Source organism: Canis aureus, chromosome 30 (assembly GCF_053574225.1).
Source record: "Canis aureus isolate CA01 chromosome 30, VMU_Caureus_v.1.0, whole genome shotgun sequence".
Taxonomy (NCBI): Eukaryota; Metazoa; Chordata; class Mammalia; order Carnivora; family Canidae; genus Canis; species Canis aureus.
Genome location: NC_135640.1, coordinates 17,122,856 through 17,140,606, shown reverse-complemented (window position 1 = coordinate 17,140,606; position 17,751 = coordinate 17,122,856). Strand labels below are relative to the sequence as shown.

The window sequence follows — 17,751 nt, the reverse complement described above, 5'->3', positions numbered from 1 at the left end:
TAATGTACATAGAGAAAAGTGCACATGCACTGTAGCCATAAAGCTCAATGACTTCTTACAAACTGAACACACTCATAATCAGCCACAATTGAACAAACCTGTGTGACCTGTACCTAGATCAAGAAATAGCATATATCCAGCTTCCCAGAACCCTCTCTTCTAGTTACAACCCTCTCCGGATTAACTAATATCTTAACGTTTAACAGCACAGATTAATTTTTCTTTTTCGTACTTTATATAAATGCAGACATACAGTTTGTGGTCTTTTTATGTAACTTCTTTGGCTCAGCATTACTTGTGAGGTTCAACTATATTATTATGTGTAATTATAATTCATTTGCTTTCACTGCGGTGCAATATTTCATTCTGTGAATACATCACAATGTACTCATCTATTCTACTGTTTATGGACAGTTGGATCATTTCTTTTCTTTTTTTCTAATTGTAGAGTTTCTTAAGTAGTTTTTTTTTTAAGATTTTTATTTATTTATTCATGAAAAACACAGAGAGAGAATGAGAGACAGAGGCAGAGACACGGGCAGAGGGAGAAGCAGGCTCCATGCAGGGAGACCGACGTGGGACTCCAGGATCACGCCCTGGGCCGAAGGCAGGCACTAAACCACTGAGCCACCCAGGGATCCCCCTCTTAAGTAGTTTCTTAAGTAGCGTTGTTAGGAACATTCTCATAGATGCCTTTTGGTGAACATATAGATACATTTTCATCGGAAATGTACCCAGAATATATGTATTCAGCACTAGTAGATACTACCAACAAGTTTTCCAAACTGGTTGTACCAGTTTCAGTTCCACCAGTAATGGTTGGGATATTTGGTTACAATACATCTTTGCCAAAATTTGGTATTGCTCATCCTTAGTTTTAGCCATTCTGGTGAGTGTGCAATGGTCTAACCATATTGTGGCTTTAACTGGCATTTTTCTGATGATTAGCAAAGTTAGTATTTTTCATAGTTTACTGGCCATTTAGGTACCTTCTTTTGTGAAGTGATTAGTTAAGTCTTATTTAGTTTTAAAAGTTATTTTCCCTGGATATGAGATCTTTGTTACATACGCATATCGTATCTTCTGCAGGGTTTTGTTTTTGTTTTTTTTTTTTTTTCTGTCTGAGTGGTATCTTTTTGATGAACATAGTTTGGTAATCTTAATATCATCCAATGCATCACCTTTTTTTTTTTCCTTTGAAGAGGTGCTTTCATTTCTTGTTTAAAAATCTTGCTTATTCTAAAGTCACAAAGATGTTCCTCACTGTTGTATTCTAAATGTTTTGCTAATTTACCATAATCATCTAGGTTTGATGTACAGACATATCATGCTTTATCATATTTTAGAGATTTCTTCTTTTATTCAGGAGTTACCTGGAGAGCGTTCTAAAATTTCCTTGTAGTCTGATTTTTTGGTTTGTTTACTTACTACCAAATTAGAGTTTTATTTTGCTTAGATACGTGGTTCATACAATTTCTACCTTTAATAATTTATTGAGATTTTATTGGCATATTGCATTGTTCTTTTTTGTAAATATCCCTAAGATAACTTTGGAAAGAAAGAACATTCTCTGTTAGTGAAGTTCAAAATTGTGTATATACCATAATTAGCTGCTGTTGGCATAGAAGTTAATATTGATTGAGTACCTATTACATGCAGGGCACTATTTTAAGTATTTTATATGTATAAATATATTTAATCATCACAAGAATTATGTTTTTCACTTTCTAATAACGAAACTGAGGCAGAAAGTTTGCAAGTATTTTGCCCCAAATCCAGCTAGTTAAATGGGGGAAACACGTTTCGAATCCATGTTGTATAGTTCTGTAGGCAGTGTCCTTAAACAAAATTCATTGTATATATTTCTATATTGTTATAATTTACATAATTGCTATCCAATAAATTCACATTTGATACAATCTTCAATTATTTTATATGCCTAACTTTTGTCTTGATGACCAAAGACTGAGAAACTTTTAAATGTTTCTTTCCTTTTTTTTTCTTTTCATGATTACAATTTATCAATTTTTTCATTGTTCTACTAGACTTTGCTGTTTTTTTGAAGTTTCATGATATATAAGCACATACAAGTTTATACCTTTTCCAAATTCATTATGGATTTTACCATTTCCTGGATTTCTAAACGTAAAGTATTTTTGTTTGGCACATGCTAACCACTCTAAAAGTATTAGCTCTTATTATATACTGTGTTCCCTCTTCTTAGATTTCTGTTTTTTTCTCAGGGATGTGAGTTCAAGCCCCACAATAGGCTCCATGCTCAGGGCTTGAACTCACAATCCTGAGATCAAGACCTGAGCTGAGATAAAAAATTGGATGTTTACCAGAGTGAGCCACACAGGCAACCCTCCCTTCTTAGGTTTCTGATCTTGATTTTTGTCTCCATCAGCTGTCACTTTCTTTTTGTAATTTTTCTGGAAATCTGCATAGGCATTACACTTTACTTTTTCTTTTATTTTCTCCATGTATCAATTTGATTGGATATGGAAATCTTGGATAATAGAATGAGTTCCTTAAACTCTGAAGACATGGCTCCATGACCTTCTGCCATTTAGTATTGCAGGCAAAGTTTGGTGCCAACTTGAAAGTTTACATTTTCCTTTTGTAAATCACTTATCTGCATCCCACCATGTTGATGCTTTAGCCTTGAAATTTAAATATTTCATCAGGCTGTATCAAACTTAAGTCTGTTTTAATGAATATGTCCATTCTCTTTAGAGTTACATGACTTTCTTCGGCATAGGTAAATTTTATTTTCTATTGCTTTTTCTTCTTCTAATCTACATTTTCGACAACATTGTATTAGTTTCAAGTGTACAACATAGTGATTTGATTTATGGATATAGCTCAGAATGATCACCACACTAATCTTTTTTAACATCGTCACTATGCAATGTTACAAAGTTGTTTTCTTGTGATGAGAACCTGTAGTATCTACCCTTAGCAACTTGCAAATAAATAATACAATATCACTAACGATAGTCACCTTGCTGCACATTTCATCCCTATGACTTATTTATTTTATAACTAGTGGTCTGAACCTCTTGACCACCATCACCCATTCTTTGTCTTCCTTTTTTACTTTTGCTGCTCCATCTGTTAAATTCTTTCCTGTGAGACTTCTTATAAAACTTATTTTAGCTTTCCTGGATCTGTCTTCTAAAGGCTTAAACTTTTCTGGCAACATTTGCTACTTTTCCTAGAAGTTCTGGAAGAATTTCTCTAGCTTATTTTACTCATCCCTTGATTCATATTCTACAGAATCTCATCTTGTGTTCATGAATCCCATTGCATTAGAAAATTTAATGGTCATATTTTTTCATCTCGAAGCACCTTTTCCTGCTCCCAGGTGATACCTTTTTTATAACTTCATGCTTTTACTAAGTTGATAAAATGTCTTTTTGCATCATTCAGAAAATACACATTAGAGATTTTCTATAGTTTTTCCTGACTTGCACTAATAAAGCCATTTTAATAGGGCATAATTTTTCTGTCTACTCTGATTGGCTTTTTAAAAACTCCTTAATTTTTGAATTATGATTTTCTCTTTGTTTAACCTTAGGAATAAGCGTTCATGGGTAGGATAGGGAATGAGGGAGTGATTGGATAAGTAAGATGGTAGAGGAGATTATAGGCTTGTCCATGTTTGGAAGTTTGTGTGATTTCTTTCAAAGATTGTTCTGGTCTAAATCAAGCAGAGAGGGGAAAGAAGCAGAAGAGAGTGGAAAGAAGGGAAGAAGAGAGAGCAAGGAAGGAAAACAGGAAGGATGGATGGAAGGAGAAAAAAATGAAGGTTGGGTCAGCTCTCCTGCAGTTTTATTTTACCAGAGGACAGGGCGATTCCCTGTGCCGTGTAGGGTGTGACTGGAAGCCAGGGCCAGCCACATCAGGGAGTTTTGCCCCTATGCCAAAAAGAGTCTGTTCCCTCTTTGTTTGCTGGGATAATGTCTCTGTTTGCTAACTGGCACAGCCTGTCCCTTTAGAAGCCAGCTGCGGCCCTGCCCCTCTTATATTTGGCCTGCTCTATAGTTCAAGGGTAAGATGGGAGCAAACCACGCAGTGTAATCTCATCCTTGTGTGCTCTAGATCTGCAACCTCCTTCCAAAACCTACCATGGTCCTAATGCCCACTTTTACTCCAGGCCCACACTGCTCTTTGCTTAGGGTTGGTTTATGATTTGTGAGTAGGCCAGCAATTCTCCCAATCAATCTTTGTTTTCTTTTCTTTTCTCTTTTCAGTTATTGCATGAAGGAGTTACACTAGTCCAAGTTAAAAGCAGACCCCAAATGGTTACATTACACAAGCTGTGAAGTTTTTAAACTTGGGACGAGGAACAGAAGGGAAATTCTACTCATTGCAAGGAAATCCTCACTTAAGTTTCAGTCAGCCAAAAGCACTTAAAACCCATGAACCTTCAGCTGGTTGTCCTTAGCCAGTCCATCTCTAGGAGGAACTGGCATATATTTCTGTGCTGGTCACCCTGTGGCCGAATTACCTCTCCGTATTCTGGATGCACAATTGCAGTACCATCGCAGGCAAATTTCTTCTTAAATGCCTTCAGTAGTTTCTTTTTATCATATCACCAGCGATCCCTTGGATGGTAGTAAGGGTCTTCCTGCTGTTTCTCTATTGAATTCTTTTTTTTAAAGATTTTATTTATTTATTTATTTATTTATTTATTTATTAGAGAGAGAGAGAGAACGAGCCGAGCACAAATAGGGTGGAGGGGTAGAGAGAGAGAGGGAGAAGCAGGTTCCCCTCTGAGCAGGAGGACCCCGGGATGTTACCTGAGCTGAAAGCAGACACTTAACTGACTGAGCCACCAGGCACCCTCTCTGCTAATTCTTATGTGGATATAATCCTCAGTGCCAGCAGGAAGCAGATCATCACCCTTACTTGCATCAGCAAAGGAGTTGAAAGTGGAGGTTCTAGATAGTGGACATGCAGGAGGGTGGCAATAGGAGAAGGTAGGGCAGGGAGTGGGGTGGGGGAGGGGTACGTACTGAGCGTTGGGAAGGGAAGGGGCTCAAGGGGGAGACTTCTGAGTCCTCAGAGGCAGCCCAGTGATTGGGAGATCTCCCAATCCAGTCGTGCTTGCAATATATTCTGCAGAAACGCCTCGACTTTTCCCACAATAGTTTGGTTTCCTTTTCTGCTACACAGAGCTGATACAAATTTTCCAGGATTTTCGAATTCTGGTCGTCCCATTGAGAATTTGGGAGAATGAGAAGTTAAATGCAAGGATTCAGACCCAAAGTCTGTCTTTTTAATTTTAAGTAGTTAGGATAGTTTATTATCAAGATTATACTACAATTAACACTCTATCAAATCAGTGACATGTAGTGATATAGCTCCTAATTTTTGTGGTTCCTAAATTCTGGTTTCCAGAACAGCTACATAGGAAATATCTGGGGATTGCTTTATGAATGCAGATCCTCAATGCCACCTCAGAAATTCTGATTTGGAAAGTATGGTGCGGGACCTGGGAATATGCATTTTAAACCTCTTTACAAGCAATTTTTATGAACAGCCACGTTTGGAAGTCATTGCCCTAACCCTTTGCGATTATGATGTCTTATTTTCTATTTCTGATTTCAGAACTCCTCCTATTCCAACTCCTAAGGATAATAGAATACATTTTAGTCCTTTTTCTTACGAGAGCAGATTTAAATTAATTTTTCTTTTAGAATTTCATGACAGTTGTTAAGATAACTGGATACCCCCTAAAGAGTGGCAACAAAAAATTATTGCTCTAACTGTAGGGTGGTTGTAGCTACATCTGAATAGGGCACTATTAGAAAATGAGATAGTAATCCCCTACAAATTCTTTGCTGGAGTTTTAGATCTGGAGAAGTAATTTCATCATGTGTTGGTGATTATTTGGGAAAATCCTATTGTGCCTTTTTAAGATGCTAGTTGGAATTGATGGGGGAAAATGAAGAGAAACAGCTGGAGGCTTTGCAAGTACTTTCACAAGCAGGATGTTACATGCCAGGAGAGGATGCATTTTACGGAAATTTTAAAATAAAAATGTTTTACTTCATGAATACATTTTTTTATCACTTTTATTCAGAAATTTTAATACTGGCTTCATTCTCTAGGATAACAGGCACAGATATGCCTGTTACTAAAGATTTAGTTGGCACATTTTGGGTTTATTTGGAGGAGGAGGGATTGGCTATTGAGATTAATTTATAATTCAAATCCACCAATATTGATTGGAAGTGCTCATGCTTTAGATTGGCACATGCAAATACAAGAAAATGAAAGCCATTAAAAAACTTTTTTAACTTAAAAACTCTGCCTTCCAGCATTTAAGCATCTGGTTCCCCTTCTCTTGCCTGCCAAAGCTAACAGCCAGAGTCCCTTAAGAAGAGGGATTAGATGTAAAATCCTGATAAATTCCATTCAGTTTGAGCTGTGTAGCAATAACAGACAGACATTTGTTGTCCATCTGTCTTTGGACGAAATGGGGGAGCTTTCGTGCTGGCACTGTAATGAAATAGAGAGTTGTGAGTCTATCTTGTGGTGTATTTTTACTCTAGCTGCAATTGGATGACACAGATATATACCACTCTGTACTCTGAAATCACCAAAATAAAATTGCTTAAGGCCTCTATATCATTCTGGGCTAACTAAACAATAACCCCCCACATCTAAATGGTCTGTGTGATTATGCAGACAAACTACAGGTTTTCTGTTAGGTTTACCACTCCCCTAGGAACTTTAAATCTTGCCCTAACCAGTCTCTAATTTCTTATACTTCTTATTCTGTTTATAAGTGCAACTTGGGATTCAAAGCAGAAAAGCATTTGCAAGGCTTTGCGGTTTAGAACTCTACCTTAGAGGACAAAAGAAATTAACATTGCAAATCCTTTGTATAGATCATTGCATCAACTTCAAGATGGGAATAGAAAAACATTTATTACATTTAATTATAAAAGGTGTGTATACAAGACATGTAGACAAAAAGCTATTTAGACATGAAACCTATGTCAAGGATAATTGCACTAAAGGCCAATAGAACAGAAGAATATGTGGCAGGTCCTGCCCAGTGTTTCAAAGCTACTAGGAGATCCTAGGGCACAAAGTGTGCATGCACCATGTGCAGTGCCCTTTGGCAGTGCATTAGTTTTCTACTGCTGCATAGCAAATTGCCACAAACATAGCATCTTGCAACATTAATTTATTATCTTCCATTTCCCAAGGGTCAGAATCTGGCAAGGTTTAGCTGGGTTCCCTGCTCAGAGTCTCACTTGGGTGAAGTTAAAGTCTTGGCTGGCTGCACCCTTATCTGGAAGCTCAACTAGGGAAATTGACTTCTAAGCTTCCTCTAGTTGTTGGCAGAATCATCTCCTTGCAACTGAATAACTCAGGTCCCCATTTTCTGGCAAGCTGTTGGCCAGAGATTACTTTTAGCTCCCAGAGGATGCTTCCTATAGGCTGGAGGGCTCCTTCCATAGGCCTTCCCTCAACATGGCAATTTTCTGCTTTAAGGCCAGTCTTCATTAGGTCAGGCCCACCCAGGATAATTTCTCTTTTAATTACAAAGCCAACTGATTAAGGACCTTAATTATATCTTCACCTTTGTCACATAATGTAACCTAATCATAAGATTGATATCTCCTCATAATCACAGATCCTTTCTCTGCTTCAGGAGGAGGAATTTCACAAGGCATATAAACCAGGTGACAGGGATTTGGGGCAAATGAGAAAGACACTTACCACAGGCACGCTAGGATTTATAGCTTGTCTTAATCCATATACCCTGACCTACTCTGCATTTCACCTCACAACCTATTTTTGATTTTTACAAACTCAAAGCCATTATTTTATTTATGCTTTCACTGTACTCCTAATCCTTGACCTTAAGTTCTTGGATCTCCACTTGTGATCTCTCAAGACCAGTTAGCCATTGTTGCTTTCGTTGAAGATATTACTTTCCCTTGGTTGATTTCCACACTAGAATAAACTCAAGTTAAAAGATTCACCTAGAATCAGGTTGCTCCCTCATTATTGATCACTTGCCTGATGAATATTTCTGATATGTGCAGTGCCTATGATCCCATGGTAGAAGGAAAAAGAAGTGGAAATCCCTCGAGGAGTAGATGTATGTTTTTAAACTTCCACATATATGTTTGGTGAGTAGCCAGAGCCTGTTAGATTGTGAAGGAAAGGAAAAAAGAAGGATCCCATCTATCTAGTCAGCTTTGCAATTCCAGGCTGCTAGAGTCCCTTAAAGCTGCCTGGGGAGACAGGGAAGGTGATCCTTCCTGGTCGAGTGGCCCCAGGTGCCATGTGGGACCAGAAAAATGCATTTTTCTAGAACTCTGATTTTAACTTAGAATGTATTTCTCCACGGAAACAAAGCTTTCAGCAATATTTTGCTAACTAGGTCAGCCTATAAACCCTTTAATAAAGAAAACGGATAAGTGCAGAATTGTTCCCAGTGCCTTCTTGTCTGCATTGCATGCCTACCATTTCTTCTTTTCGGAGACTTGACTTAGATACTCAACCAAACTGAGCAGGGATGTCCCATTTTGGAGTGTGGAGAAGCATTATCCAACTTCCTAAAATTATTTTCTTGAGTATGAGTTAAGTTAATGCCAGTGCTACTGTAAAAATTGATTTGGCTGTTCCTCAGATGACTCAGCAGTTCCACTCTTAGGTATATATTACAAAGAACTGACAACAGGTGCTCACACAAAAATTTGTACACGAATCTTTGCAGCACTGTTATTCACAATAGCCAAAAGGTGAAAACAACCCAAATGTTCATCAGCTGATGAATAGGCACACAAAATATATTAGATTCATATATATTAATCCACCTTAAAAGGGAATAATGAAATTCTGATACAAGCTGCAACATAGATGAACCTTGAAAATATTGTATTTTTCATAATTTCATAAGAAGCCAGAAACAAAAGACTGTGTGCCACATGATTCTATTTATATGAAATATCCAGAATAGGTAAATCTACAAAAGTAGAAAATAGATTAGTGAAGTCAAAACCAGAATATAATTGCTTAGGATTAAGGGAATGGGGGTTAGGGAGGTGATAGCTAAGTGGTATGGAATTTCTCCTTGTAGTTATAAAAATGTTTTAAAATTGCTAAGATGGTGGTTGTACACATCTGTGAATAAGCTCAAAACCATTGTATTGGGCACTTTAAATGGATGAATTACACAGTATATGAATTATATCTCAATAAAGTTGTTAATAAAAAGTTAAGCATTAAACATGTGTCAGGCTTTTCTCAAAGCCTAAATAAGAAATGGAGGCTCCTTTATGATAGAATGACTTTCCTCTGGCCAAGTCTTTTTCATTCACCTCAACTATGCATTTTTCTCTAGTTTTTGACCTAAAGAGCTTCAGTGTATCTGTGTTGTCTCTTAAATGAACAGAGCTCTCTGGGAAGTGCATGTGTGGGCTCTGATTTTAGACTCTGGAAAGAACGGTGTGTCACCTTTGTTGTTTGAGGCTATTTGCTTGCCTCTCTTATAGAAAAGTACCTTTGTATAGAGGGTTCAGGAGGGGGTGAAGGTGGACATTCACATTCAACTTCTAGGGGATCATTAGTGGCTTCACAGATGCAGTATTGGCTCAGCACAAAAGCTACAAGGTCAAACTCCAAGTTTTTCTGACCATAAGAGAAAGAGAAGTGGCGTTCTGGAATTTCATGGAGCTAAATTAGACCAGGAGCTATGGGAGAGAAAGTAAAGAAAAGGAAGCCAATAATATTGGGCACTTAGGAAGAGAGGCACGTCAAGTGTGTTCTCATGAATGAAGTGTCTTCCATCGCAAATACTTGCTGCACAGCTACTTAGTGAATTAGAGGATATCGTTTCCATTTTATAGATGAGCAAAGTAAGGTCTAGTGAGATGGCCACAGTTCCTTGTGGTGAGGTTGTGATTTAATCATAGACTTTTTTGATACTCTGAGGCCTCATTCTCCTCTCTCTTCTTTTTTCACTCTACATTATTGATACTACACTGGTACAATTTGGAGTAATGTCTGGGGACACTTCTGGTTGTGACAATTGGATGAGGAAATTCTATAGGCATCTAGTTGGATAGAGGCAGCTAAACTTCCTGTGTTGGACAATACATCCTTCCATAATGAATTATCCGTCCCCAAATCTCAATGTTGTGGACAATGAAGAACTCTATGCACAGCTTAATATCCTAGCAGCTTCCTGTGTGAAGCAAGAATCTATAGATGATTCCAATTCCCACATTTATATCCCTAGTCCAGATGTGTCTCAAGAGATCCAGACTTATGTATGCAATTGCTCCCTGGAAGTATCTCCTCAGATATTCCCCACACTCAAAATATTTAGTCATAGCATATTTTGTCAGTGTCTAGATTTGCAGTAGGGCACTACTATCCCAATCATGACTTACTGTTTACTTCCTTAAATCAGGATATGAATAAAGTCTAAACATTGCAATTAGTAGATATGTCCCTGAATACTTTTCCAATTTATAGTCTTTTTTCCATTTCTTTATTAATGTAGGTCAATTTTGCTGTTTGGAACCTGTGTTATCCTAAATTTCCTGTACATTAGTAAGTGTTCTGAAAGTTTGATTAGATTCAAGTTCAACTTTTTCTCTTTCTTTTTTTCTTTCCTTTTTTTTAGCAAAATTAATTCACGAGTTGTGTTATGTTCTATCAGGAAGCATCTAAAGTCTAGTTGCTTTTCTTTTGTGGCTACAGCAGCTATTGCTGATCAATATCTACTTCCATTACTTCAGATGGTGATGCACTAATGAAATCATTCATTCCTCATTTATTAGCTGGAGTATTTCTATAAAGAGAAACTTACCCTCATCTAGTATTGGTTACTCCTTGGTACGGTTCATATGGGAAAGGCAAAACAAAACAAAACAAAACAAACAAACAAACAAAAAACTTGATTATTTAACAGTTATAAAAATAACTCACTGAGACTCTTCAGTGGTAACCAATTAGTTTTACTACAATATCATTTTATAGGCTTACAGACTGAAACTTATTTGATGTGTTTTAATCTATTATGGTTACTATCGTTACTGACATTCAAGTTGCCCCTCTTTTGGTGAGAGCCTTTTGAACTTGGCTCCTTAGTTGCTCCAGATGCTGTGGTTCATGCACTTGACTGTAGTTCCTCTGTCTATCTGATCCTGTTTGATTTCTGTTGTTTTTTTTTTTTTCAGATCCTCCATATTTCTGTTTTATAGATGGAATTTCTTATTGTTTCCCAAGACTATTACTTCATTTGATCTTTAAAACAATATTCTTTTGTCTGTAGGGGGAAAAGAGGTATCTAAGGGAAAAAGTCAGAAACTGAAGGAATCTGCTATCTTGATCTAATTTCTCTCTTAAAAATTTCAACTTGATCAAGGTATAATTGACAAACAAAGTTGTAAGATATTTAAAGTGTACATCGTGGTAATTTAATATACATAAAAGTTGTGAAAGGATTTCTCCCATCCAGTTACTTAACACATCCATTACTTTACATATTCATCATTTTTTTCTTCTGGTGAGAACACTTAAGTTCTACTTTCTTAGCAGATTTCAATTATATGATACGGTGTTACTAATTACAGTTACCACATCTTGATCTAATTTCTGAGAGACTGTTCTAAAATGTAAATCATATTATGCCATGATTGAAACTTGTAATGGCCTGTGCCTGCCTTCAAACCAAGTCCAGACCCTTCAAGAGCCCCTTTAGCCTCTGAATCCTGCTTACCTTGCTTCTTGTCTGGCCCCCTGCCCTTGCTTAACTTCCACCATGTGGAATCTCCAGTGGTTCCCCCAAAATGCCACTGTGTCTCCAGCTTTCTGTCTTTGCTCATTATATTCTTTCTTCCTGAGCATCTAGAGTACACTCCCCACCTGCTCATCTTCATCTCCTTGACGTCTACTCCTCTGTAGTTCCTGCCTTAGATGTTACACCCTTATGAGGTCTTTTCTGAAGAGTGTCTATGGCTCCTGGTTTCCCAGGACAGTTCTAGAATATGCCTGATGAAGATCAATCAGTGTCTTTTTATTTTTAGGGCACACTGGTGTGTTCACAAGTGTCCCATTTTGGATGATACATTGTATAATCACCCTATCTCTGAACCCACAATTCCAGAACTGTGTTATATATCCATCTTGTGGCCTTCCATGGCATTCTATAATTCCACCTCGCATTCTTCACGTGCAATAACAATTTTTGGTATGCCCACTTCTTTGTTATCAACTGAATTGTTTTCCCCTCAAATTTATCTGTTGAAGCCCTAACCCCCAATGTGACTGTATTTGGAAATAGGGCCTTTCAAGGGGTAATTAAGGTTAATGAGGTCATAAGAGTCAGGGCCTAATCCAAAGGGACTGGTGTCCTATAAGAAGAGGAATAGATGCCAGAGTTACACATGCACAGGGGAAAGACCCAATGAAGACACGGCAAGAACACGGCCATCTACAAGCCAAGGAGAGATACTTAAGGAGAGACTCAACCTGCTGACACCTTGATCTTGGACTTCTAGCCTCCAGAACTACAATAAAATAAATTTCTGTTACTTAAGGCACTTAGCCTATGGTATTTTGTTATGGAAGCACTAGAAAACAAATAGTCTTCTTTACTAGATTGACTTATTCATATTTAAAATCCCTATTGCCAGTTGTAGTGGTATGCTCACAGTAGGCACTGTATCATCAGGGTTGTCAGAGGAACAGAACCACCAGGAGTGTTGTATGATAAGGACTTTATTATAGGGAGTTGACCTTATGCAATTGTGGGAGCTGGTTAAATAGGCTACTGGAGTCTGTTGTCTTTATGTCTGAAGTAGAAAGGAAAATGTGAAGGTGAAATGGTAAAGAGCAAGGACACACTAGAACCCATGAGTTTGAGGCTGGAATTAATAAGAATGAACTCGAACCAACGTCAGACTCCAATTTTGATGTTGCAGATGACCTGTAATGAACACTTGAGTCCTTTGTCACAGAACCAAACATTCATCCATCCCAGGAGCAGGGAAGTAGAAAGGGGTATCTGAAGGGAGCAGGAGAAGGGGTAGACTTGGGTCTGCCCCACACTTTCAAGGTGAGTCAGCAACTGAACAATAGGTATGAGTTTTAGTAGTGCCTAGTTAATAACACGCACAGATCTTCCAAGCATTCAAAAAAAAAAAAAAAAAAAAAAAAAAAAGGCTGCTGCTGTTTCACTTCCATCTCTCAGGTATTATCAAAGTGTCACTTGTGGCTCATACTAACTTGAAATTATACAATGAGGAGAATTCTGGGAAATGGGGTTCCACCTTCACTAAACTGACACAATATGAATCACTATGGGTACTTAATATTGTTTGTTAAATAAACAAGTTATACTGAAGATTGTGACCTCATCAAAGTATCATAATCCTTCTCCTAGTATGGAAAGGACCCATAGAACCCATCTAGCATCTTTTTGGGAGCCTCATGTGTCAGTTTTCTCCCCTGTGGACTTTGAGGGTATTGAATATTTTATTATGAAGTTGATATTTTATTACTAAAATAATGGGGATGAGTCAAACTTAGCAGATAGCTAAAACCTTCAAAAAGAAGGTTGAATCATGAGGGTGGGCTATAGGATTAATTTGTAATGTAGCTAAAATATAAAACATGGACAAAGAATATCAGGTAGTGTCTTTGTGGCTTCATATCCATCCTTCAAGGAATGTAATCATAGGTTGCAATCATACCTGATTCGTGAATTAAGCCAGTTTACTTTTTTGTTTTTGTCTTGCCTCTTCCATTTACTGGCTGCCTTTTATTCCTTCAACATGAACTGAAGAGGGAGAAATGGGAATTTCTGAAACACATACTGTGACATTGAAACATTTTGCTCTCTAAATTTCCCAGGGACCAAGAGTTTGAAGTGGAACAAAAAACAGACATTGCTGTTGATTGCTTACATTGAAGGACAATATACATTTCAACACATTAACTCACAAAAATGATTTATTGCCAGAGCATCCAAACAATGCTCTGTAACCGATGACTGTAGTTTTTAGATAAGTGATAATTTACATGAACAGTGCTTAGTCTCTTTATCTGGGACACTTGAAGCAGCTCAGCTGTTACACAAAGGTCCTATGGACATGGGAGATTTTTCTTTTCTGTTTGCCAGGGTCACTTCAGGAACCAGCAGATCAGAACTGTGGATCTGCCACTCATTCTTTAAGTCTTCCTCTTGGCCACTGTCAAGGGGGAGGTACAGGTGCAGGAGGTATAGATGCTTGCTCAGGCTGAACCAAGTGACCACTGGAAGACTGAATACAAACATGGCAATGGCTTTGCCAAAATGTCTGCAGTGGAGTCATTGGTTAGAATGTTATTCAAGTATGAGCTGATTTTATTTATCCAATTAAATCTCCGGCATCATTTTTTTTAATGTGCATAACTGCAGGTTGCTGGCATTCCTCTTTTAATTGGTTTTGACCACGCAGAATGATTTTTTTCATATCTCCAGCTGCTTCATCAGAATTGAAGGGAGAGTAAACGACCCCATCACCCTCTTCTTTCATCCTAATGAATTACAAGCCACAAAACTGGAAATGCACAATGGATTTTCTTGACTATTTCTTTTAATACAAACATAAGAATGTTAACCAACTCTTAGTCCTCAACTGCTTCCATCTAGAATTATGCGCAGGACACTGTATGCGGACTTGGCAGTTACATGAGAGGGATTTGCATATTCCCACAACAATGCAGATAGGGGAGAGATGAGCTGAAATGGGATTGAAGAAATGATAATAAATCATAAATGATAATCAGAAAGATCCTGATAGATCAGTGGCAAGGATCTTACAAGTCTCTAAAGGTCTATAAAATTCCTTGATTGCCACCCCCATAACAAAGAAAGAGATCCCACTGGGTCATGTTTCTTTGTGTCTGACTATTGCAGCTCACCTCTCTCCTCCCAGCTCATCAACTCGACAGCTCATAGGAATTAAACAGGCTCTCTCTCGCTGTTCTCCTCGCTCACCGAAAAATCAAGACTCACTCGAACCACTAGAGGGATCTCTCTTCTCGGGAAAGGAAAAAAAAAATATATCTAATTGTGTAACACACTGTTAACTTGAAATGACACAGAGAAAAAAGCCAAGCAGGACCACAAATTAACGACTGCAATTTTCAAAAATGTTTCCATGCCTGTAAAGGGCCCTGCATCTGGTGAGTCTGACCTTTCCAAGTTCCTGAGAGAATGTGGTCAATGTGAACTTGGTCACACAAACACACTTTGAATTACTTGAGTGGACTTTCAGGTAGCTTGAAGGGAGAAGGCTACAGGCTGCCGAGAGGACAGTCACAGGCAGGATCATGATGACCGATTGAATTTGTAACTCCAATTTTATGGTAGTTTTGAAGAACTTCACATTCTGACATTTTAAAACCTTACATTGAAAAAAAATGAGAGTGAGATAGTACACACACACACACACACACACACCATCATTTAATTTCACAGTTTATGAAGCAGATATTTGTATCACCATTTTATATACATGAAATCAGACTTGGGGGGAAGTTATTTCTTTAACCACTAAAGTGGAAAAGCCAAAATTTTAACTCAGTTCAGGTACTTTCTCTTTTAGTCAAGCTTTCTGTGGAAAGAACTGGAATTTTGGAAGAATATAACTATTCTGCTGCTTGCATTTGAGAGCCAACAAATATAGAAGGTAGGCATATAATACAGACTTTTGAAAATCAGTCCTAAGGAAGGTTAGATAAAACATTTAATAATTTTATAAAGAGAAATTTAAAAGGGAAGCTGGTTGGAGAAAGAAGAATCATGGAAGTGAAATTTTGACAACACACTCTCAAAACTGTAAGGGAAAAAGATGCCCTTAATGGAACCCGGGTAGTAATATGGAAGCATTTCTGGTGAGCTCTGATTTTACAGGATATGTGAGAAAGATGGCAGGAGCCACAAGTCACTAAGGACCATGTAAAGAAGTGAGGTAGATCTATGGAGAGCATGTGTGATTGTTGAACCTCTGATATAAAAAGGCCGTGAATGTGAAAAATGCTAAGGACAGTGCAGTGTTCAGGCTACGTGGAGAGGAAGAATAATGAAGGGGTGAACTTGGTATGTTGGGCAGATTGTTTAAGGATGACAGATGAGAGCAAATCAACACTCATTTTTATGTGTATTATCAACCTTTAAAAAAAATACACTGACTGTGGGGCACCTGGGTGGCTCAGTCAGTTAAGCGTCTGCCTTCAGCTTGGGTCATGATCTCAGGGTTGTGGGATGGAGCCCCATGTCTGGCTCCCTGCTCAGCCAGGAGTCTGCTTCTCCCTCTCCCTCTCATTCTGCCCCTCCCCTCACTGGTGCTCTCTTTCTCTCTCTCTCAAATAAATAAATAAATAAAATCTTTTAAAAATTATTGAATGTTCTATCAAGAAAATAAAATCAAATTTGGGAAGTTAACAAAAAGAAAGCTTGGAAGGTATGAAATAACTATAATTAAGGAGGGAAAATGGTGCGAGGGCTATTACCGCCTGTTCAACTGCCATCCTCCAGCCCTGCTCAACCCCTGTTCTGTGGTGACAGAACCTGATGTTTTTTCAGGTGTTGGCTGGTTTCTGGCTTCAAGAGTGAGTGGAACTGTCCTGTACCCTAAGGGTTGAGTTCTGATTACTTTAAACTTATCCCAGTTATTCCATTCACTTTTAAAGGATTCCTTTAAAGATGGGCACATGACACCATTTTGGCCCAAGAGATATGAGGGGAGAGCCTTGTCTGGGGAGTGACTGAAAATGTTTCTCTGATTTATTTTTTTTTTTTGTTTGTTTCTCTGATTTAAAAAGAGACACAGGCAAGGGGGGGTGCCCTCTCCTCTCTTCTGACTTGAGATGGTGTTGTTAAACCTGGGACTCCTAGAACTGCTCCAGTCATTCAGAGCCATCCCTGGAAAAGCCCATCTGGTCTTGGTGATTACTCAGGTCTTCTTGTTACACAGAGCATGTTTTCCTTAAATGTGCCAGCCGTTCTTGACATCTTCTCTTCCTTGCTGACAAAAGTACCTTAACTGAGACTCAAGTGACCACTCTATTTTAAAAAGAAAAATCCTGTACAAAATGAGAAGAGATATGACTTATGCAAAGTTGCTATGAAAGTACTTAGTGTTTAAATGAAGAGTAAAGTAAACTGGAGCAGAGGAAAGTCAACAAAATTGTTTGAACACTGGGAAGCTAAGGCTATCAGTGTGTGATCTCAGAGGCAGGAAGAGCATTCAAAACAATGGCTAGACTCTTCGAAATGGCAATTCCACTTACCGTTACTGGTGTTTCCAGAGTACCTTGGATGCAGGTCTTCAACAGCTCATTTGTATCCATCGACAAAACAGCTGCCATCCTAACAAGGACCTTCTGATACTTCCCGGATGCATCCTGAGATGTGATTAATTCTCTCTGCTTTACATCCCCAAACAGTCAAGATGATCATTTTTCCTCTCACTCTTCCTTATGATGTCCTTCAATCTGGAGTGCCCTCTTCCCCTATTTTTTTCCTGTCTCTTTTGTCTAAATAATTTGTATTATCCCTCAATGTTTATCTCCTGTCTGGCTTCGATACCTCTAATCTCATTGCTTCCTCTTGTTTATGGATTCCAAAATATCCACTGGAAGTATTATGTCATTACTTGTATCATTTAAAAGTATGTGCTAACATGGTCTCTCCAACATATTTATTTCTGTGACTACCAC

At 38.1% G+C, this 17,751-nt stretch overlaps 1 pseudogene; it reads right to left on the bottom strand.

Annotated features, from left to right (window-relative positions):
- Positions 1 to 4,262: 4,262 nt before the first annotated feature.
- LOC144301550 (eukaryotic translation initiation factor 1-like) lies at positions 4,263 to 17,400 on the bottom strand (annotated as a pseudogene).
- Between the last annotated feature and the right edge of the window lie 351 nt (positions 17,401 to 17,751).